This window comes from Aotus nancymaae, unplaced genomic scaffold (genome assembly GCF_030222135.1).
Source record: "Aotus nancymaae isolate 86718 unplaced genomic scaffold, 86718_ANA_hifiasm-v0.15.2.pri h1tg000004l, whole genome shotgun sequence".
Taxonomy (NCBI): Eukaryota; Metazoa; Chordata; class Mammalia; order Primates; family Aotidae; genus Aotus; species Aotus nancymaae.
In genome coordinates, this window is record NW_026988415.1 from 39,164,645 (window position 1) to 39,187,797 (window position 23,153).

A 23,153-nucleotide genomic window follows, 5' to 3' on the forward strand; every position below is an offset into this window, starting at 1 on the left:
CCTTTCCCCAATGTAAGTTCTTATCAGCTTTCTTGAAGATCAATTGGCTATAAAGATATTGCTTTATGTCTGGGTTCTCTATTCTGTTCCACTGGTCTATGTTTTCATAACAAAATAATGCAGTTTGGGTTACTACAGCCTTGTAATATATTTTGAAGTCAGGTAATGTGATGCCTTCAGCTTTGTTTTTAGGTCAAGATTGCATTGGCTATTCAGGCTCTTTTTGTGTTTCATATACATTTTACGATATTTTTTCCTAATTCTGTGAAAAAGTGACATTGGCATTTTGATAGAGATTATGTTGAACGTATAGATTCCTTTGGGCAAAATGATCATTTTAACAATATTAATTCTTCTGATCCATGAGCATAGGATATTTTTCCATTTATTTGTGTCATCTGCATTTCTCTCATATGTGTTTAATAGGTTTCCTTGTAGAATATTTCTTCCTTGGTTAAATTCATTCCTACATATTTTACTTAATGTAAATGAAATTGCTTTCGTGATTTCTTTCTTGGTTAGATCATTATTGGTGTATAGAAAGGCTACTGATTTTTGTACATTGATTTTATATCCTGCAATTTCACTGAATTCATTCTTTAAGTTTCTCTAGATAGATATATCAGTAAAGAGAGGCATTTTGACTTCTTCTTTTCCCATTTGGATCCCTTTTTTATTTTTTACTTCCTCGATTGCTCTTACTAGGACCTCTGGTACTATGTTGAATAGAAATGGTGGAAGTGAGCATCATTGTCTTGTTCCAGTTTTTAGAGGAAAGAATTTCAGCTTTTCTTCATTGAATATGGTGTTTGCAGTGGATTTGAAGTACATAGGCCTTTATTATGTTAAGGTATGTTCCTTCTAAACCTAGTTTGTTGAGAGTTTCAATCATGAAGCGGTGTTAAATTTTAGCAAATGCCCTTTCTGCATCTATGGAGATGATCATATTGTTTTGTCCTTCATTCTGTTGATGTAATGTATCACATTTATTGATTTGTATAGGTTGTGCCTTCCTTGCATTGTTGCCATAAATCCCAATGGACCATGTGTATTATATTTTTGATATATTGTTGAATTTGTTTGCTAGTTTTTTATTAATTGTTTTTCAATCTATGTTCACCAAGGATATTTCCCTGCAGTTTTCTTTTTTGATTGAGTCCCTGTGTGATTTTCATATCAGGGTGATTCTGGCATCATAGCATGAATTAGGAAGAATTTCCTACCCTTGGATTTTCTGGAATAGCTTCAGGAGGATTGGTATTTTTTCTTTCTTGCATGATTGTTAGAATTTGGCTGTGAATTCATCTGGTCCTTGCTTTTCCTTGTGGGAAGAATTTTTATTACTGATTCAATCTCACTACTCATTACTGGTCTGTTCAGGTTTTCTATTTCTTCCTGATTCAATCTTGGTAAGTTGTATGTTCCCAGGAATTTATCCATTTCCTCTAGGTTTTCCAGTGTGTCAGCATAGTTGTCCACAATAATCTTTGATGATCTTGTGTATTTTTGTGATATCTGTTGTGATGTCTTTTTTTTTTTCATTTCTGATTTTATTTGGGTCTTTTCTCGGATAGACTGGCTAGCAGTTTACTAATTTTGTGTATCTGTTCAAAGAAGCAACTTTCCATTTTGTTCATCCTTTATGTTTGTCATCTCTATTTTATTTAATTCTGCTCTGATCTTTGCTATTTTTTTTTTCTTCTGCTAATTTTGGATTTGGTTTGTTCTTGCTTTTCTAGCATCTTGAGTTGCATTGTGAGATTGTTAATTTTTTATTTTTCTGCGTTTTTAATGTAGGCATTTATTGCTATAAACTTCTCTCATAGCACATTTTTGCTGAATATATATGTTGTGCTTCCATTTTCACCTCAATAAATTTTTAAATTTCTATCATAATTTCTTCACTGACCCAGTGCTCATTCAGGAGGATGTTATTTAATTTCCACGTATTTTCAGAGTTTCCAATCTTCTTCTTTGTGTTAATTTCTAGTTTTATTCCATTATATTCTGAAAAGAAAAATGATATTATTTCAATTTTTAAAATTTGTTAAGACTGATTTTGTGGCCTAACACATGCTCTATCCTGGAGAATGTTTCATCTGCTGATGAAAAGGATGTATATCCTGCAGTTGTTGGGTAGAATGTTCTGTAAATGTCTGTTAGGTTTATTGGGTCTAAAGCCCAATTTAAATCCAATGTTTCTTTGATTTTATGTCTAGATGATCTGTCTAAATGCTGAGAGTGGAGTGTTGAAACACCCACTTTGATTGTATTGTCATGTATTCCTCTCTTTAGAATATTTGCTTTATGAATCTGGATGCCTCAGTATGGAGTTCATATATACTTGGAGTTGTTATATCTCCTTGCTGGATTGCTCCATTTATCATTATATAATGAACTTCGTCTTTTTTTTTTTTAATTGTCCTTGACATAAACTCTCTTTTATCTGATGTAGGTATAATTACTCCTGCTCACTACTGTTTCCCATATGAATGGAGTATCTTTTTCCATCACTTTACTTTCCGTCTATATGTGTCTTTACTGCTAGGGTGAGTTTCTTATATGTAGCATATAGTAGCATCATGTTTTTTTTTTTAAATCCATTCAGCTATTTAATATATTTTAAGTAGAAAACATAATCCATTTATATTCAAGGTTATTATTGATATGTGAAACTCTGTTTCTGTAATTTTGTTAATTGTTTTCTGGTTATTTTACATATTCTTTATTTCTTTTTCTCTTTTTAATTGTTTTTGAGGTTTTGTGGATTGCTATAGTGTTACCATTTGAGTCCTTTCTTTTCCTTCTTTGATTGACTGGTTTATCTGTGAGTTATACTTTCATGATCTTAAATATTGTCCTTTTGCTTCCAAGTTTAGGACTTGCATTTCTTGTAGGGCCAGTCTAGTCATAATGAATTCCCTCAGCATTTGTTTGTCTGTGAAACATTTTTTATTTCTTCTTCATTGATGAAGGATAATTTTGAGGGATGTAGTATTCTTGGCTGGCAGGTTTTTCCTTTTAGCACTTTGAATATATTTATCCCCATTATCTTCTGGCCTGTAAGGTTTCTGCTGAGCAATCCATTGTTAGTTTGATAGGGTTTCATTCAGAAGTGACTAAGCACTTTTCTGTTACTGTTTTCAGGATTTGCTCTTTATCTTTGACTTTAGACATTCTGACTATATTGTGCCATGGAAAAGACTTCTTTGCATGATCACTGAGCCTCCCGTACCTGAATGTGTAAATCTCTCACTAGACTTTGGAAGTTTTCACCTACTATTTAAACAGGTGTTCTATTCCTTTTTTGTCTCTTCGCCTTTAGGACTAACAATAATTTTAAGATTTGATAAAATTTATATTGTCCCAAATGAAACAAAACTTTGCTCATTCTTTTTAAAATTGTCTTTATTTCTACCTGACTGGATTATATAAAAAGAACTGACTTCATGTTTTGAGATTCTTTATTCTGCCTAATCTAGTCTATTTTTGAAGCATTCAAATATATTTTATATTTCTGTCAATGAGTTCTTCAGTTTCAGAATTTCTATTTGGTTCTTTTTAAAAATACTTACCTCTTTAGTAACATTGTTCATTCTTATCCTGAACTGTTTTCCCGATTTCTTTGTATTGTTTTTCAGAATTATCTTATATCCCACCCAGCTTCTTTAAAATCAACATTTTTAATTCTTTCTCTGGGATTTCAAAAGTGTCTTTTTGATTAAGATCTATTGTTGTAGAATTATTGTGTTCCTTTGCAAGTGTCATATTTCCTTGCTTTTTCAGGTTTTTTGTGTCCCTGTGTTGGTAACTACATCTGGTGTAACAGTCATTTCTTCCTATTTTTTAATTTACTTTCGTAGGGAAGGATATTTTTTCTGAAGATATATCTATGATGTTGGCTATGTATGGGTACTTTGACTTTGATTCTGTGCATAGTAGTGTAGCCTCTGTGTGATTTCTTTGGCTGTAAACATCATTAGTGGTGTTGAGTTTCCTTGGTGTGTTAGGGTATGGTTATTAGTGAAGGCTGTGGTGAACTTGTGCTGGGGACTGGAATAACAGGTGAGCTAGTCTTAATGCTGCAGTGGTGGTACCAGTGGGCTGAGCATGCATGTCTTTGTACCCCCAGGGAATTTTACACCGGCCCTGGTGTTGGTGGTTACCAGTGGGTTAATTCTTATGCCTCCAGGTGTCTTGCTTGGATGCTGATAGTGCCAGCAGTGGACCAGGTAGGTGAGCAGGTTCTTCAGCCCCTGAGCAGCTTGAATGGTGTGGGTGATGGCAGTAACAGTGGAAGAACAATTCTCTCGGTCCTGAACAGTGTGCACTGATGTTGATGGTAGCTGCAATGGGCTGGGTAGGTCAATGTCCAGGTCCATATGCGGTGCTTGCAGGCTTACCAGCTGAAGTGGTAGGGGTTGGGAATTTAGGCGCAACCTCAGGCCCCCAGGAGAATTGGAGCCCACTGTGGTGGATTGGATTAGACGATCCCCATGACCTCAGGCTATGTGCTCTTTCTCAGAGCAGGAGTGAAACTGGGCTCTGCAGGCTTGCGCTCAGGACCCCAAAGGTGAGTGCAGGCACCAGTTCTGTTAGGTGGGGATGGGGTGATCTTCCGTCTCCAAGTGGAGTATTCAGATGACGGGTGGTAGCAGCCATACTGAGACCCTGCCACTGGAAAAGGCGGAGCTGTCCTTGGTGGTCTCAACTTGGGCTGGTGGGTAGGCAACATGCATACCTTTCATTCCCAATCCAGGTGGGTCTCACTTACCAGCCTTGTTGGTGGTAGCCTGTGCCTAGTTCCTGTCCACATCCCAGCTGCAGGACCTCCATCCAGTTGCTGACCAAGTCCCAGTGGTAACTCCTGCCCAATTTGCATCTCAGTCTTAGTCCAAGCAGCACTCCCTTTCCAGCACCAGCAGCTAAAGCCCAAACCTCACTCACTTCATAGTCCCAATTGTGGGAGCACGCCCAGCTGACTCCCCAGTCCCAGCAGTGACAACTGCTTTCCATAATGCTTCAGTCCCAACATGCAGTCTCAACTGCCTACAGTTTAGAAATGTAGCCAATTAGATCTCATAAACAGTGTCAGACCCAGTGCAAGCTCCCTTCCTCAAGCAGTTCCATCCCACAGTCTTCCAGCAGCTCCTTCTATCAGTTTTAGGGGTTGGGAGGATTTAGGGGTTCTCCTATTGTCAGGACTGCATGATTCCACAGTAGGGATATGGGCCACTGGAAGTCTAATATTCACCCCTCTTTCCTTATGTTGGGAAGTCACTCCTGGCTCCTACTGGATCCCAGCCAGGCAAGCTGCCCTTCTTCCTTCTCTTTCTCTGCTTTTGCTGTTTCCTGTTACTTCTCTGTCGAGTTCCAGTATTCTCTCTTGGATAATGTATTCAAAGTGTGACTGTCTGTACACTATTTTGGTTCTTAGAGGAGGAAGCAGGCATGAAATGCTTCTAGTCAGCATCTTGAAGCCTCTCCTTCAACCTATAATTTTTCACCCAGTGAAAATATTCTTCAGGAAAAGTTCAAAACAAGGGCATTTTTAGACCAACAAAAACTGAGAATGTGTGCTTCCAGCAGAACCTCACTAAAGGAAATCAAATGGATGGTTTAAAATACTAAAAAGAATGAAGAACAAAAAAGTAGTAAAGTTGTAGGTGAATTTAAATAAATACTAACTACATAACACAATTATTAAAACAGCTCTGGCATTTAAAATATAGAATTAGGCCGGGCGAGGTGGCTCAAGCCTGTAATCCCAGCACTTTGGGAGGCCGAGGTGGGTGGATCACGAGGTCAAGAGATCGAGACCATCCTGGTCAACGTGGTGAAACTCCGTCTCTATTAAAAATACAAAAAATTAGCTGGGCATAGTGCCGTGTGCCTGTAATCCCAGCTACTCAGGAGGCTGAGGCAGGAGAATTGCCTGAACTCAGGAGGCGGAGGTTGCGGTGAGCCGAGATCGCACCATTGCACTCCAGCCTGGGTAACAAGAGCGAGACTCCGTCTCAAAAAAAAAAAAAAAAATATATATATATATATATATATATATAGAGAGAGAGAGAGAGAGAGAGAGAGAATTAAAAGAAATACACATTGGTAATACAATATAAGTGAGATGGGGGAAAGAGGTTAAAGCATTCTTAAGGTCTTTGTAACTGTGTAGAAAACTGGTAAGGATATTGCTTACTTCAGACTTTGATACACATACAACCTAGAAATTGTCATTTCCAGGGTAAACTTTTAAAAATATAAATGGGGTATTACTCCCAAAGTAGTTGAGGGGCACAATACTTAATACATCCAAAAGAAGATGAAAGAGAAACAGGCAAAGAAAGCAATGTCTTAAAATGGAGGATAATAAAACAAATATATCAGTAATTATATTAAGTGTGATTAAATGTAAATCGACACAACATGAGACAAATTTGGAATAAGGTACATTAAAAATACAACAAGCACAGACTCTTCAAAAAGTCAATGCCAGCTGGGTGTGGTGACTCATTCCTGTAATCCCGGCACTTTGGAAGGCCAAGATAGGAGGACCACTTGAGCCCAGGAGTTCGCATCCAGACTGGGACAGAAAATGAGACCACTATCTCTACAAAAAAAATGTTTTTAAATAAAAATTAACCAGGCATGGTGACATGCACCTGTAGCCTTAGCTACTCAGGAGACTCAGTGGGGAGGATCACTTGAGCCCATGAGATTAAGGCTACAGTGAGCCATTATTATTCCACTGCACTCCAGCATGTGCAATAAAGCAAGACCCTGTCAAAAAAGAAGAAGAAGAAGAAGAAAGAAAAGAAAAGGAAAGAAAGAAAGAGAAAAAAAAGAAAAGGAAAAAGTTAATGCTATCCCATGGGAGAGATGACTTTGTGAATGGCAGTATGAAGACCTCTGTGGATCATCTCCCTAGCAAAACAATGATATGTGGTGAAATTTTTTTTTTTAAACTAAAGTATCTGGATACTGTCCTAAGAACATACAACCAATGAAGAAACATTCAACAATATGTGCTAAATCTTGATACATATAACAGGTATCTATGGCATTATGACCTGCTCCTTCCTTCTCTGCCTCCATTGCTCAGCTTTACAAAAGCTCCACCCAAGGTAGGTGCATCCACAAACCAGGGCTCCTTCTCCTCCCAGCTCCCAGTTAACCACTACAGTATCTCACAGGAAGAAACAGGTCATAAGCATTTCTGATCTCCCCCTGCCCTGGGTTTCCTGTTGTAGAAGCTATGTTCCAAGTGATAGTAGCTGCTTTTGTCCTCCACACAGCCCTAATTCACAAGACGAAAGCTCTACTCCAGCCAGGCATGGCAGTCCAAGAGTATTTGACCTAATTGCCCTCACTCTAACTTGCTCATAGAACAGAGGATGATGCTGAAGGATGCAAGCCAGGAAGATCAGAGGCTACTCTTGCTGCTCAGCAGCCTGCTAGTAAAGCAGGGGTCTTATTCCACAAGAGGGGGAACACTGTTCCCATGCCCAGCTGTGGAACAATATCAGCAATTTCGCCTAGAGGATGAGAAGAGAAAGAATAGAGAGCTCTATAAATCTTAAGTAAACTCTAGTAGGTTACAGTTTACATGGTAAGCTCTTAGAGCAACCATTAAGAAAAACAAACTAAAAATACAGTAAATATAATCATTAAAGAAACTGCAACATTAAACTATAAAATATTCACTTAATTAAAAAAGAAGGCAGTAAAGGAGGGACAGCAGAACAACAAAAAAACATGAGACACATAGAAAACAAAAAGTGAAATTATGGACAAAAATCCAACTATATCAATAATAATATTGAATGTGAATGGATGAAAGAAGTCAAACAAAAGTGAGAGATTGTCAGACTTTATAAAAATTAAGATAGAATGCCAGCTACAGAACACATTCGATTAAAACATACAAAAAGGTTGAAACTAAAAGGATTGAAAAATACAATCATGCTAACAGCAACCATAAGGGAGCTAGAGTGAATATACTAATAACAGACAAAATATATTCTAAAACCAAAAAAAATGACTAGAGATAGAGAGAGGCATTTTATAATGATAAAATGGTCAATTCTACAGGAAGCCATGTCAATTATAAACACAGACACATCTGACAACAGAACCCCAAGACACATGAAATGAAACCTGGCTGAACTGAAGTAAGAAATAGACAATCCAAAAAATAGTTGGGGACTTCAATACTCCACTTTTAATAATGAGTAGAACAGTGAGACGCAAGATCAACAAGGAAATAGAAGACTTGAATAACACTATAAAACAACTGTACCTAAGACACATCTATTCAACACTCTGCCCAGTAATAGTAGAATATACCTTTTTCTCAAGAATGCACAGAACATTCTCCAGGATAGATCATATGCTAGGCCATAAAACAAACATCAATAAACTTAAAGTATCGCAGTCACACAAAGCATGTTTTCCAACCACAATGGAATAAAATTAGAAATCAATAACACGAAGAAACAGGATATTAACAAGTATGCAGAAAAGAAATAATTCACCTTTAATTAACCTATAGGTCAAAGAAGAAATCACAAGGTATATTAGAAATATTTTGAGGTGAGTGAAAATAAAACCACTATACCAAAACATATAGGACTCATTTAAAGCAGTGATTAGAGATAAATTTGTAGCAGTAACCACATATATCAAAAAAAGATGCCAAATCATAAACTAACATTTCAATTTAAGACATTAGAAAAAGAGAGTGAAGTAATGCTAAAACAAGGAGAAAGAAGGAAATAGTAAAGATTTGAGCTGAAATTAATGAAATGAACAATAGAAAATGAATAGAGAAAATCAACAAAATCAAAAGTTTGTTCTCAGAAAAGCTCAAAATAAATTGACAAATGGGTGGGCAGTGGCAGTACCTTGGCCCCAGCTGGGGTACCTTGTGCCTTCTCCCCACACAGCCAGGCCTACTTCGCTTTGACCTCTACCGACAATCACCTACGAGTATGGGAGATGGCCAAGAATTGGCTGCATCAGGAGTACGTGCCTTCCGTGCACCTCAGCGGTACTTGCACCTGTCTGGCCTGGGCGCCAGAGTGGTTGCAGGCCAAGGAAAGTCCCCAGAAGAAAAAAAAGGAAATCAGAAGCTGTAGTAACAAGTAACCAGACTGACTTACTGGCTTTTGTCACAGCAGTTGGTAGCATTTTATTATACAGCACAATAAAAGGAGAATTATACAGTAAATATAAGTGGTACACATGACAACAGAGACAAGTGCATACAGCGGCATCAAGACAGTGGCTATATATATAGTTGCTCAGATGATAAACATATTGTGGAATGGAACATACAGATGTGCAAAGTAAAGTGCAAATGGAAAGGCCACAATAGCAGTGTCAGTTCCCTATGTATCAGCCCAGATGGAAAGATGTTGCTTTCAGCTGGTCGAACAATCAAACTATGGGTTTTGGAGACCAAAGAAGTGTACAGACATTTCACAGGACATGCGACGACAGTTTTGTCACTTATGTTCACCACTATCAGACCTCCTAATGAGAGCCAGCCCTTTGATGGAATTATAGGTCTTTATTTCTTATCTGGAGCAGCTCATGACCGGTTACTTAATGTCTGGCAGGTCCTATCAGAAAACAAAGAAAAGAGTGCAGTGATGTCATGTACAGTTACAGATGAACCTGTCTACATTGACTTAACTTTGTCAGAAAACAAAGAAGAGCCTGTCAAGTTGGCTGTTGTTTGCAGAGATGGTCAAGTCCATCTTTTTGAACATATATTAAATGGGTACTACAAAAAGCCTTTGACTTCAAACTGCACAATTCAGATAGCAACACCTAGGAAAGGCAAGAAATCAATACCAAAACCCATCCCTATTCTAGCTGCTGGTTTTTGCTCAGACAAAATGTCATTGTTGCTTGTATATGGCAGTTGATTTCAGCCTACTATTGAGCGAGTGGCTTTAAACTCCAAAGAACCTCATATGTGTTTAGTAAGAGGTATTTCAAACTGCTGGGCCCCCAAAGTAGAAAGAGCTATAACAAAGGTGAGGATACTAGTGATTAATTCTGAAGCAAAAGTTCTGGTGCCTGGGATTCATGCAACTATCAGGGCTGCTCCTCCACAAACCAAGCAAGTAGAGAGCAAGAGGAAGTCAGGGGAAAATGAGGTTAGCATTGAAAAACGCCTGGGAGCAATGGATATAGACACACACACAAAAGGAAAGGATGACCTTCAGATGAATAGCTTTCCAGTCTTCTTACCCAGGGCTTAGAAAGTAACGATTTTGAAATGCTAAATAAAGTACTTCAAACTAGGAATTTAAACCTTATAAAGAAGACTGTATTAAGGATGCCCTTGCATACTGTTATTCCATTGTTGCAAGAGCTTACAAAGAGGTTACAAGGACATTCTAATAGTGCTGTGCTAATGGTTCAGTAGCTAAAATGTGTGTTAACCGTTCATGCATCATACATGTCCACGTTGCCTGACCTGGTACCCCAGCTAGGGACACCCTAGAGCTTCTGCACAGCAAAAGAAACAGTCATTAGAGTAAACCGGCAACCAACAGAATGGGAAAAAATTTTCACAATCTACCCATCTTTTCAAAAGAAGGCAAATATGCAGCCAACAAACATGAAAAAATGCTCATCATCATTGGTCATTAGAGAAATGCAAATCAAAACTACATTGAGATACCATCTTACGCCAGTTAGAATGGTGATCATCAAAAAATCTGGAGACAACAGATGCTGGAGAGGATGTGGAGAAATAGGAACACTTTTACACTGTTGGTGGGAGTGTAAATTAGTTCAACCATTGTGGAACACAGTGTGACGTTTCCTCAAGGATCTAGAAATAGAAATTCCATTTGACCTGGCAATCCCATTACTGGGTATATACCCAAAGGATTATAAATCATTCTATTATAAAGACACATGTACACGTATGTTCATTGCTGCACTGTTTACGATAGCAAAGACCTGGAACCAACCCAAATGCCCATTGATGATAGACTGTCAAAAAAAATGTGGCACATATACACCATGGAATACTATGTAGCCACAAAAAACGATGAGTTCGTGTCCTTTGTAGAGACATAGATGAACCTAGAAACCATCATTCTCAGCAAACTGACATAAAAACAGAAAACCAAACACCACATGTTTTCACTCATAGGCGGGTGATGAACAATGAGAACACTTGGGCACAGGGAAGGGAACAACACCCACAGGGCTAGGTGGGGGAGGGGGTGAAGGCGAGGGGAGGGGGGCAGGGAGGAGGGGGAGGGATAACACTGGGAGAAATGCCTTATGTAGGCAACGGGAGGGCGGGGGATGGAGACAGCAAACCACCATGGCATGTATGTACCTATGCAACAATCCTGCAGGATGCAGGACGTGCATATGTACCCCAGAGCCCAAATACAATAAAAAAATAAATAAATAAAAATTGGCAAACCACCAAGAGAAAAGAAGACTCAAATTAAAATCAGAAATAAAAGAAAGGACATTACTATCAAGATCAGAATAGCAGGGAACTTCCTCAACTTGATAAAAGGGCAGTTACAAAAAATCCCACAGCTAACATCATACTTAATGGTGAACGGAATCATTTCCCTATAAGATCAGGAACAAGACAAGAACATCCACTCTGTCATTTCTTTTCCACATAATCCTAGAGGTTCTGTGTGGGGCAATTAGACAAGGACATGTACAATCCGTATGGAATTTTTTTCATTTTTAATTTTTTGGGGGTACATAGTAGGTTTATATATTTATGGGGTACACGAGATGTTTTGATACAGGCATGCAGTATGAAATAATCACATCACAAACCATCCATATAGAAAAGAAGAAAGATCTCTGTCTCTGCATATGACATAGTCTAGTATACAGAAAATCCTATTAGAACAAATAAATGAATGTAGCAAGGTTACATGGTACAAGATCAATGTATAACAATCAATTGTATTCCTATAAACTAGCATGAAGTTAAGTGAAAAAAATCCATTTATAACTGCATGAAAATGATAAAATTCTTAGGAATAAACTTAAGAAATGAAAAAATTTCATTCTGAAAAACTACAAAACATTGTTGAAATAATTTAGAGAAAACCTAACTAAATAATATTGCTAAGATAATAATGCTCCCCTAATTTTTCTGCATCTTCAAGGCAATCCTTATAAAAATTTCAACTGCCTTCTTTGCAGAAATGGAAAAACTGACCCTAAAACTAACATGGAATTTATATGGAATTGCAAGGAATCCCAAAAGCCAAAATAATATTGAAGGAACAAAGCTGAAAGATTTACACTTCCCAATTTCAAAATTTGCTATAAACCTACAATAATCAAATCAATGTGGTACTGGCAAAAGGACAGATGTGTAGATCAATGGGACAGAATTGAGATTACAAAAATAAACCCATACATCTATAGTGAATTGATTTTTGACAAAGGTGCAAAGGACATTCATTGAGGGAAGTAAAATTCTTTCAACATACACTGCTGGGACAACTGGATACCCATATGCAAATAAACTTGGACCTCTTCCACACACTATACATAGAAATTAACTTAAAATGAATCAAAAACTAAACACAAGAACCAAAACTATAAAATTCCTAGAAGAAAACAGAAGTAAATATTCTTAGGCTGGGTGCAGTGGCTCACACCTGTAATCCCAGCACTTTGGGAGGCCCAGGTGGAGCAGATCACCTGTGGTCAGGAGTTTCAAGACCAGCCTGGACAACACGGTGAAACCCTGTCTCTACTAAAAATACAAAAATTAGCTGAGCATGGTGGCGTGTGCCTGTAATCCCAGCTACTCAGGAGGCTGAGGCAGGAGAATCGCTTGAATCCCGGAGGCGGAGGTTGCAAGGAGCCGAGATCATGCCACTGAACTCCAGCCTGGGTGACACAGCGAGACTCTGTCTCAAAAAAAAAAAAAAAAAAGTAAATATTCTTAACTTTTGTTTAGTCAAAGCCTTCTTAGAAATGACACCATAAGTAAAAGTGACAAAAAAAAGGAGGTTAAAAACAATTTTGTCAAAATTATAAAAGTTTTTGCTTCAAAGAACACTACCAAGAAAGTGAAAAGACAACCTACAGGATGGGAAAATGTATTTGTAAATCATATACCTTATAAAGGACTCATATCAAGAATATATAAAGATTCTTATAACTTACCAGGAAGCAAATAATACAATTTTAAGTGGGCAAAATATTTAATAGACATTTTTCAAAATATACATCTTTCTATGGGCTTATTGTGCGTGCGTGTGTGTGTGTGTGTGTATGCTCAATATCAATAATAATCAGGGAAATGAAAAGAAAATCAAAACCACAATGAAGTACCACTTCACACACCTTAGATAGCTATAATTAAGACAGATAATAACAAGTATTATTGAGGATATGGAGAAATAGAAACTCTCACACATTGCTAGTGGGGATGCAAAATGGAGCAACCACTTTATAAAAGTCTGGCAGTTCCTAAACAAAGTAAACATATGATCCAGCAATTCCACTCTTAGGTATATACCCAAACAAAATAGAAACATGTCTACACAAAAATCTGCACATGAATGTTCATAGCATCATTATTTATAAGGGTCAAAAAAGTATAAAACAACCTAAATATCCAAGAAAAAAATGAACTGATAAACAAACTGTAGTCTATGCATACAATATAATATTATTTGGCAATAAAGACGAATGAAGTACCAATTTATGCTACAACATGGATGAACCTTGAAAACATTACGCTAAGTGAAAGAAGTCAGACACATAATACCACATGTTGCATGATTTTACTTCTATGAAATGTTCAGAATAGAAAAACCTATAGTGACAACAAGTAGACTGATGGTTGCCTAGGGCTGGAGGTGCTGGGGTGCCATGGAATGTGACAGTAAAGAGACATGAGGTTTCTTTCTGGGTTGATAAAAATCTTCTAAAATTGATTTTTGTGATGCTTGCATGACTATGTATTCTTAATTTACTGAAAACTTTAAATGGGTAAAATGTATGGTATGTAAATTATATCTCAGTGAAGCTGTTAAAAAAAAAAATCAGTGCAATGAAGTAAAAAGTGGGAAGATCATTCTGTCAAGAACTGTGACAGGCCTGAGACTTTTCTCTGCTTGAAATTTAGCAAGTTAGCCTTGCCATAGTTTTATAGACACTGGCAAAAGCTACAAGACTTCTTAATCAGATACAACAACTAATTTATTATTTACAATAATAGCTGGGGGTTCCCCAAGCTCCAATTCCCACAAGGTGATGTAAAGCAGACAAGGTGATGACTTCACATTCAGTGCAATAGGTTATAGGAGACAAACTGGGTGTTTAGGGAATCCATATATTTTATAGTGGGCAGTAAGCTTGCTTTACCTTTTCCCAGAGATATTAATATCTTTAATGTACTAGAAGGTAAACAAACCTGGCCTTTCCTCCAAAGGGAGATACTATCTCTATTTTCCAAGTTATTCATTATAACACATCCTTGAAAAGACAGTTCAGAACAATGACAATACCTCTCTTCTCAGGATGTACAGAGACACGAAAGATCCATGGAAAATTTTCCTCTAATGCATTCTAGATATTTAAGTTTGTAAGAGAATAAATAAATGCAGTACATGAACAGCTATGAAAGGCTTTTTTGGAACATTAAAGAAATTTGGTTATGACTTGAATATTAAATGACACTTAAAGATTGCTGTTGATTTTCTTAACTGTGATAATGATGTCACGTTTATATTTCCTTAGGTGAGGCATGATGCATGCTGAGGTATTTATGCATATAAAGTTTCATGATGTCTGCAACTTACTTTTAAATGCCTTAGCAAAATGTGTATACACACACACATATACTTACATAATCATTAAACACATGCACACACATAGATACTCTGGAGAGCAAGAGACATAAAGCAAATATGGCAAAATGTTAACAAGTGTTGAATCTAGATGAATATATAATGATGTTCATTATATCTTCTTTAAATTTTTTTAAAATCTGGTTACTAAAAAGTTAGGTAAGTACATTGAGAAAATTCTAGAGACAAATACTCTCAGACTGCAAAAACTGAGGCAAATTTCAACATTTGAGACATTTATCAGAGACATCAAAAACACACAGTTACATAGAAAGGTTGGAATTAAAGATTTTAAAAGTTATACACAAATAACTGAAGGAAGCTAGTATAGCTGTATTAATTTCAGTCAAAGTAGACTTTAAGGCATAAGTTTTGTGAACGCCTTGGCAAACACCAAAACAAGGCCACTTCAGAATGATAAAAGGTTTGGTTCACAAGGAAGATACTAAGATAAAGCCCTCAAATTGAAATAAACAAATCCAAAATTATAGTTGGAGATTTTAAACAGACCTCTAATAGCTGATTGAACATGTAAACAAAATAAAATTTAAGAATGTAGAAAGATTTCTACATGACTAACAAACGTGTTCTAATGAACATATATAATACAGTGCATCCATGAAATGAAGAACACACATTTATATCAGGCACATCCTGGATATTTATAAAAACTAACCATATACTGGGCCTTAAGGCTTGTCTAAACAAATCTCAAAGGATGAAATTTGTACAGAACATAATCTCTAACTATATTGCAATTGAGCTAGAACAAAAATGTTAAATCTAACCAAACTTTTCCACAGAACAGAAGAGGAGAAATAAAACTATCATAACCATTATATCAAACCTAAAGAGAACTGAGTCTGAAAGAAAAATTACAGGCCAATCTTAACAGTGAATATAGATGCAAAAATATTAAATAAAATATGACAAAGTTGGATTTAACCTAGGCTGCAGCCATTATTGAAAGAAAAGAAAAAAATTTGTCAAAAAAAAGAAAGAAACAATAATGTTATTCACAGATGATATGACTGCATACAGGGAAAATTCAAAAGAATCTACAAAGAAATTTGAATTAATGGATTTTAGCAAAGCTGCTGGATATGAAACCAATATATCAAAGTGAATTCTATTTTTATGCACCATAAATAAAATCAGAAAATAAAAAAAGACCATTCACAATTTGGTTTCCAGCATAGTCTCGCAGGGAAAATGTAAGGAAAGTAGATATCATGAAGCACTTGAAAAAAAAGAAAAGTATAAGAAATGCATTACAGGAATAAAAGAAATGTAATTAGAAACTATAGGGAAAAGATAAAAATAAATATAATCATAGAATATTACCTGACAATACAATAAGCAACATATTTATAATATGTACATATTCAGAATAATATAAACATTGCTTATTGATTTAATCAAAAACAGGGTAACATATTGGGAGAAGATAGTGGAAGAGAGATAGAGGAAGTAGAACAAAGAGTATTTCATCTATCATAGCACAAATAAAAAATGTTGATAAAGCAAAAATTATTTGCAACTTTTGCCCTGGAAAAACTGATCTAGGACTCAAAAGGGATGAGAACAGGAACAGATGTTTTTCAGTATTCCTTGTACTTTTTAAACCATATGTACATAATATAAACTATGCCATATTACCATGCAATGGCCACTCCTATGAGTATCATAAACTTTTAAATAACAAAACAGAAGTTATCTTCAACCTTACTACCCTTAACACAAAACTCCTATTTTGTTTTATTGGACTCACCATTTTTTATTTTTTAAAAAATTATTTATTATACTTTAAGTTCTGGGATACATGTTCAGATTGTGCAGGTTTATTACATAGGTATACACGTGCCATGGCAGTGGTTTGCTGCATCCATGGCCCCGTCATCTACATTAGGTATTTCTCCTAATGCTATCCTTCCCCAATCCCTCCAACCTCTGCTATTCCTCCCCTACCGCCCCACCCCCCAGACCCCAGTGTGTGATGTTCCCCTCCTTGTGTCTGTGCGTTCTCATTGTTCAACACCCATTTATGAGTGAGAACATGCGGTGTTTGGTTTTCTGTTCTTGTGTCAGTTTGCTGAGAATGATGGTTTCCAGTTACATCATGTCCCTGCAAAGGACATGAATTAATCCTTTTTTATGGTTGCATAGTATTCCATGGTGTATATGTGCCACATTTTCTTTATCTAGTCTATCGTTGATGGGCATTTGGGTTGGTTCCAAGTCTTTGCTATTAGGACTTACCATTCTTTAGTAGTCCAAGGATAAAAACTTTAGATATCTTTGTTATATCCCTTTATTGATATCCTGTCACAATCCACAAATCTTGTTATTTCTTCCTAACAAATGCTACCAATAAAAGAATGTTAGTAGAGTTCAAAGAGGTATTAGAAATTAATCTATTTCTATCATTTTAAACATGAAGAAATAGAGAGCCAGTCAATGACAGAACCAGAGCTAAAAAGTTTCTTGACTTTTCCCACATTTGAAACTGATTCCCATTTGCTTTCTAATTTTGAGCAAAAGCCACGATATTTTGCCACATTTTACATGAAGAGGATACGTTTTCTTCTTGCTGTCATAAATGTCTTCCTTAAAAAATTAAATTAGAGATGAACACATCAATCAGTTGGAAAGCCTTTTAACCAGAGCAGCATCTGCCACTTTCTACAAACTCAGAACTAAAAATATTAGAGAAGACTCATTAAAATATGATGACTACTACATGTAATTCGTCAATACTGATATAGTTAATGATTTCCCTTGATTTAAAAAAAATTGCATTTTTTAAGACAAAGAATGAAATATGCTTATTTAATTTTTGAGATCCCACGTTTTTTTTTCCTCAAATGCGAGAGTGAAGAAAGGTTGCAGAAAAGAAGTAAGAGGCCAAAAAAAGTTACCAGACATTGAACTGTGCCAGAGTTTAAGGATTCTCAAACTCACATTGATCAAAGTGAGCCCAATGATTTAAAGACATCAGCTAACAGACAACGGAGCTATTCTGGCATCCAGTCTGAACAAATTACCAATTGCTTTTTTGCCAGTAGTTTAATCTTAAAAATCCACAGAAAAGTTCATGAGGTTAGCCTCTATAACTTTATGTTTGGGATGGGGAAGCTATGCCTACAGCTCATTTAGGAAGTACTTTTGAATACCATTTGGAAATAAGTGAAAAAGGACCTTTTAAGAATCTTTACCTTATTAGACGATTTTAATGGTATTTGAGAAATGAGATTTCTATATTAGAAAATTATCCAAATCAGAATGACATTTGCTAAAAGTAGATTCTGTAACTGGCAGATAGGAAAGAAACCAAGTATAGGTATTTTATTCAGTAGCAATTTTTCCCCAAGTTTTAAGCACCAATGATAATAACTGAAATTTGATAACTTTATTTTATATAATGTTGGCTCTGTATAGTTCATGTGGGATATATGGAGATTATTAAATATCTGTCCAGAAGAACTTTATAACTCAATAAGAGCAATTAGAGAAATAAACAAATTAGTACTTATTAGATAAAATAAGATAAATGGTATAAGACAAACATAAAATATTATGACTATTCAAAAGAGAAAAAAATGTTTAGAAAACTGATGGTAAGGCAAATAAAATGGATTTTTTTTTCCACATACTACTGAAGTAGATTTTTTCCTAGCACGCTTTCCCAAAGTTTTGAAGTGGAATAAGCAATATTGAAGGAAATAACTATTTGTATTTGTTAATCATCTAAATTGGAAAATAAACATAAGCAAGGATCACAGCATGGAATTAGCAGTTTTCCAGTCTTTGGCTCTCTGATATTCACCTAAAATATTTCTAGCCGTCCAGTCTCACCTTATTAACACCTCCAGTGATGAGGAACTCACAAGGCAATCAGACCATAGTACTAACATTTAAGACATTTCTGCACAAGACATTTAACCTGCTTAAGTCCTTGATAAAGAAAATTCAACAATGCAAACTCAAATGAGGAACAGATTAAAATAATCTTAATGCGAAATCAATTCAAGGAATCATTTAATATTGTTTCTTAAAAGCTATAATAGAAGCAGCAGAGAAACATTTAATTTCCCTATTCAAACTGAAAGCAGTTATTTTACTTTGGGGATGGGGGGAGATGGGCAGTGCTTATAATTAAACTTCTTCTGCTGCAATGATCGTTATTCATTTATAATATGAAACCCTGATAAGAAAAACTTAAGATATGCATATTTTCAAAAATAAAATGAAACATATATTCTCAAGTGATATTATTATATCTAACCTGACACATAAGGAATTATATACATGGGATTGATGTGTTAAGAAGTTTGAAGTAAAATAATTGCAAAACAACAAAAATGATGACCAACATTTATATAGTTCTTTGCAATTTAAAAATAATACGACATATACTTATCTGGTCCTCTCAGTAATAATGCTGTGATGTATGCAGGCGTACTTACCTATGTTTTCAGATGTAGAAACTGAAGTTTAGAGGGCTTCAATAAATATTTAGATTGGAATAGTGTAGTAAGCTAACATTTGAACTCCATCTTTTGCCTTCAAATGCCACGTTCCTTCCACTACTAACTAATTTTGCTAGAAGAAATTATCCAGGACTTCTAACTAAAAATTAGTGGTCGAGAATGGTGAGGCAAAAAACATGAGTAACATAATAAAATCATCAGATTTTATGTTATAAATTATTTCTGGATGTTATGAAAATGTCCAATACCATTTAGAATGATTTAGTTTCAGATAAATGAGTTAACCAACAGTGTAAAAAGAAAATTGGGATGTAAGCTGAACCTTAATTTTATGTTAAGAATATCTTTATTGATGGGCTATTGACAGTACTGCAGCTTTCCATTCTACCAGGCATGTGCAGACATATCCTGTGTTTCATTATCTTTCTCAGGATTGTAGTAAAGCTGTTTCATAAATGTAAACAGTTTAACACAAGTTGAACTTATTGTAGTTATTTGTTTTAAATTGGTCTTGGAAAAGTACTAACATCACAGATAAAAGAAGCAGACAAAAAGACCACAGTACCATGATAATAAGAATAAAAACTTCAGAGTTGTGCTAAGCATAAATATGTCTGGAATGTCTCCTATGAAGCAGTCAAAACTTGTGCTCTAAGTGCATTTAAGACTCAGTAAGTCCAACTGCAGGGCTCTATGCCAGTGTAAAAATGCACTAACATGCTGTAGGTCTCCCTGTTGCCCGCTGACAGGCAGTAAGAAGAAATTGGTTTTTGCCCTTACACCAAGTGGACCAACCATTTCCTGTGCATTCTAATAGAATTGCTGGCTGATCATGAAAGCAGCTGGAATTCACAATAGGAGGAGCTAGTATGATCTTCACAGGCAGCAAAGAAGAAGCTCTGCTACCATTTTCAGTAAGGCAAGTGTTCTGCATGAAAGCTCCCATGGTATTTTCAAACATGAGCGGAAATCAGGAAAACCCTGGTTTAGTGTGATCACAAAAGCAAGGAATGCTACAGCTCTGGCTATTTCATTTGTAACCAACAGAAAAAAAATGCAATTTTAATAATGTTCTTTATTATCGAACACTGATTACATATAATTACATACCAGTGGTGGGGAAAAAATGTACCACTGCCACCAAAGACCTTCCCAAATCGCAAAAGCTCCAGTTCTATGCAACAGGCTGGTGATTAATATTTAGAAAATGTATGACTTCCTCAAATATTAAAGCTGGCAGTGCTTTCTCAATACCCGTCACTCAAACACAGCAATTATTTCCAAAGCAGCTTCCATTTATATACTACTCAAAATCTACTGTCACTTTATGCTCTTGTCATGACAAAAAAAAAAAATCTGTCCTTTAATTAGCTCCATCTTATGGAAATTAGTGGAAGCATAGGTGAGAAAGAGATGATCTAATAATAAACAGATCTGGAAGATGGAGGTGGAGAATTCTATACAGGCAGAAAGTGTCCAGGATATGTCTTATATGCATATGGTCAACCAATGAGCTTTGATCTTAATAAAAATAGCAACAACCTGGCAATTTGCTGCTTTGACTCTTATTGACATGAGATTATACTTGATTTCTATCACCATCCCATTTCTAGTGAGTGAATATTAGAGGGCTGGGTGAAAAGCTTTAAACACCACATATAAACTAGAAAAACAATTTTAGGAAGCCTAGTCTGACTAACAAGTCGTATATAAACATAATTCAAGGCAACACTGAATTTGAAACAAAAAGAATTAAACAAATACTGTATAGTATAAAATCATAAAAGGAAATTCAAATGGTACCTCTGGTGGAAAAAGAGCTACATATATGCGAGTAGACAAAATTGGAACAGAATGTAAGTATTAATATATTGACTTGTGACTGCGTTTTTGAAAATGAAAAGTTTCTCTATTACAGAGTACTGACCACATTCTTAGCTATTAACCTTCTGTAATATGTAAGCACATCAAAAAATGGGTTGTATATAATTCAATTCCATAAATGTTTACTGAATGCTTTACTATCTCAAGGAATGAGTACTGCTGTGGATGGGGAAAGATGGCACAATAATGAATTGGTACACAGAACCTGGATTCAGAGACCTTGAAATTTAGTTGGAGAAATACACATGCAAATCAGTTACTGTGATGTAATAAAAGGAATAGAAAATATAATTCTGTGTTGGAAGTATAAATAAATTGCCATGAGAGAAAAGAAAGGACTAATTCTAATTAGGATTTATAACAAAAAGCCAATAGGCATTTTCTATATCAGACTTTATGGAAAAATAATATGGATATTTATTCATTTGGATATGCTCTATCCAATATAGTACACACTATCCATATTTGTCTACTGAATACTTGAAATGTGGCTAGTCCAAATCGAGATGTGTTATAAATGTAAAATACACACCAGCTTTCAAGGAGTGTAATATATTCGACTAATAAGTAATATATTGATTACATTTTGAAATGATAATATTTAGGGCATACTGGGTTAAATAACACATATTACTAAACTTCATTTCACCTGTTTATGCCTTTTTAATGTCACTACCAGAAAATTTAATATTATATATGTGACATGCATTATATTTATAATGAACAGGACTAATCAAGAAAACAAAAATAATGGCAATTTTGATGGCTTCTTGCAAGATATATCTGGGCTATAAGTGCAAAGAGTTACTCTTTTAAAGAATAAAGCATTCTGAGACAAGATACAGCACCAATAAAAAAGACAGAGAACAATGAAGAGTAAATGGGAAAACTATACAATAAGAGGAAATATTAAGAACATAATAAAGCATAAACAAAAATATTTTCTCATCACTTACGCAATAGAAAAACTTCTGTATAACTTCCTTTTCCATTATAATATTGATCCTAAATCTGAATGTCTTAGACCTAATCAAGACCAATTATATCTAATATACACCAAGGGTTAACTACTAATGTGTTTTAAAAAAATTAGAAAGACTCATAGTCTTGAGAAGATGGCTGAAATCAGAATATTCCCAACAAAAGCCTTTTGGATTTTAAGACTGAGGAGCACAGTTGAATTGATTGACATTTGGCAGGAAAAGGTGTGCGCAGATGAAAAACTTAATGTCAGATTGGGATCATTAATATTAAGCAAGGGAAGAGGAAGCTGAGCACAGTCAACTGCATATCCTGTAAGTTAAGCTGATTTTTGAAAGTTCACACTTCCAAATGTGATTTCATGGTCAGAGACTAAAAAGACAATGATTATTGGCAATTCTTTAAAAAGCAAAATTCTATTGTATAAGTGTGAGAACACAATGAGAAGGAAAATAGGCATGTGACTAAACCAGAGGTACAACACAGGAAACATTCTGGCTAAATTAGATTTTTTAATATATGAAAGATGGAATAAGGGAGAAAAGAAATGAAGACAGTCACAAATGAGTAACATAAATCTGTTAAAACAATCATGAGAAAACTAAAAACTTAAAAAGGATCAAAGCCTGTGGGAGAAAAGTGCTTACAAGATCAAAAAGAGCAAACAGAAGTAGGTGGCTGGTCTGGTATTTAGGGAACACTTCGATTAGTTCATCTGCAACAAGAAAGTAGTCTCCAAACTAAGAATAGGATTGAGACAAAATCTAAGGGCAGAAAATGTCATTTTTTAAGATATTCACATTTTGGGGTTCAAATAAATTATGTACTAAGTTAATGCAAGCATTCCCATAATTACTGTTGGGAAAAATTATAGATATATGGAAAGTAGGAAAGATGTTTAGATGACTCAAACTGAAAA

The 23,153-nt window shown here is 35.5% G+C and overlaps 1 protein-coding gene and 1 pseudogene across 1 annotated transcript in view; one reads left to right on the forward strand and one right to left on the reverse strand.

The window, feature by feature from the left end:
* COL4A5 (collagen type IV alpha 5 chain) overlaps positions 1-23,153 on the reverse strand; it is a 291,027-nt gene that overhangs the window by 186,354 nt on the left and 81,520 nt on the right. The window lies entirely within an intron of this gene.
* LOC105716905 (WD repeat-containing protein 43-like) lies at positions 4,497-10,516 on the forward strand (annotated as a pseudogene).